The sequence below is a fragment of the Ochotona curzoniae genome, unplaced genomic scaffold (genome assembly GCF_017591425.1).
Source record: "Ochotona curzoniae isolate NIBS_2020 unplaced genomic scaffold, NIBS_Ocur_1.0 contig_2688, whole genome shotgun sequence".
NCBI lineage: Eukaryota > Metazoa > Chordata > Mammalia > Lagomorpha > Ochotonidae > Ochotona > Ochotona curzoniae.
The window spans coordinates 1,895,467-1,897,323 of record NW_024465553.1 but is presented as its reverse complement, the minus strand read 5'-3'; positions in this window follow the sequence as shown (position 1 = coordinate 1,897,323).

Below are 1,857 nucleotides of genomic sequence, written 5' to 3'. Positions count from 1 at the left end.
CATGAACTTGCCTCTGGTTGTAGCTTGGCTGCATTTCACATGGTCTAACACAGTTTTGTCAGTTTCTCCTCGTTCCTGGAAAACACTGTTATCTGAGTTAAATGTGCCAAAGTAGGGCATGTGGATTCTAGGTTGGGTAACTTAGCCATGTTTCTTTCGCTTATTATGTATCACCTTTGTCAGTGTTGCTGGATCTCTGACAGTCTGTCACGCTTGGGTTTGGATGTGAATATGTGCAGTTTTACTGCTGCTGTGGTTGGTCCTTTGGGGTTTTGTAGTAAAGAATTCTGTCGTCTGAGCATCACCGTGAGTTTAATCTCGTTTTACTAGTTTCGGACATGTGTGCCTGTTTGGTGCTTGGTTAGAGCTTGCTGGACAGTGCAGGCTGACGCCCTCGCAGTCAGCGTCATTGCTGGCTCCCTGTAGGCCTAGTGCGAGCTGCCGCTGTACTCTCACCTCCTTGACTTAACACTGGGAGCGCCCTGGACTTCGGGCCTGTTCCCGGTGTGGGTGCCTGCAGCCATTGCCACCCTGCGAGGTGGATGGCGTTGGTCTGCTGACCTTCTGAAGCCCAGCTGCCTCCTGCTGCTTCATGTGCCCACCCCAAAGGCGGAGTGGTGCTGCAAAGCTGACCTAGACCCTTGTGTGTTCCAGGAGATTCTGCCCCTCACCCTTTTGAGGCGATTTCTAACAGCTTTCTTTCCAAACACGTGGTGGACAGCCTGAAGTTGGGTTATTGGAGCTGCAGGTTGGCTGTTTGGGGTCTGAGTCCCCCTGTTTGTTTTAATTTCTAAGAAGATAGGAGATCTGTGCTATCATTTTTTCCATATTCCATTTATTAAACAATAAGAATGATGAAATGAAATCCCGGTTCTCATATGTAGCCAGAGCAAACGCTACCCAGAATCTTGAGCTGCTGTTTGCAGGCGGTGCTGGGGCCTGGTGGAGCAGGTGGAGCAGGGGACCTTGCTGCCCCTCTCACCCCACTCCCAATGCCCTCTGGAAGCTTCTCTAAATAGCCTCACATGTATGCCAAGTTATGAGCCCCTCCTTTCTCTGTGTGCCCTTCCGATCTGATCCCTTCACAACACGTGGGCATGAGGCTCTGGAACCTCTCCACGCCCATTTCCCGAAGCAGGTGCCCCATTGGCCCTTGGTGTCTGCAGGTGGCACCTGCTGAGATCTGGACTCCAGGGCCACATGCCTGGGAGGACACACAGGTGCCTGAAAGGGGGAGGATGGTCCCTGAGCACTGTCCAGTTCTCTTCTCTGCCCTGCATTGTGACTCTTGCCCTCTGGCTTCCTACCTTGGTCTTCCCTCAACACCTGCCTCCATTCTTCACTTTCTGCTCTTCAAGTAACTGTTGCTGATGGGTGAGGGCCTCTTGGTGAGTGCTGTCTGTACCTCCCTTCCGTGTTGGGCTTTTAAGGGACATCAATGCCTCATGAGCTGGACGCTGTGTGCTGAGGCCTAGGTTGTTCTGCTGACATTCAACGCCTGGTAGGGTTTAAAGGATGTACTTCTGCACCTGGGGCCCTGGGAATGAGATCAGGTGGGGAATTCTCACAGAACCTCGGGGGGAGCTGTCAGCAGAGAGACAGTCTGAACCAGGCCCACGAGCTCTGCGTGCAATGGGGAGGGGCCTGCTGCCTGGCTGATCTGATGCGTGCAGGAACAGGAGAGGACACTGGATGAAAGCCTTCTGAGGAGTCTGGACATCATGCTACCTGCACTGCCAGCAAGGGTACAACATCGCCTCTGCAGGACCCTGGAGAACAGCCCCGCCCTCCGGTCGTGCTGCCCAGGAGCCACCTTCGCCCCTTCTTCAGAGACAGACCACCCTCCTGGCTCGGTAT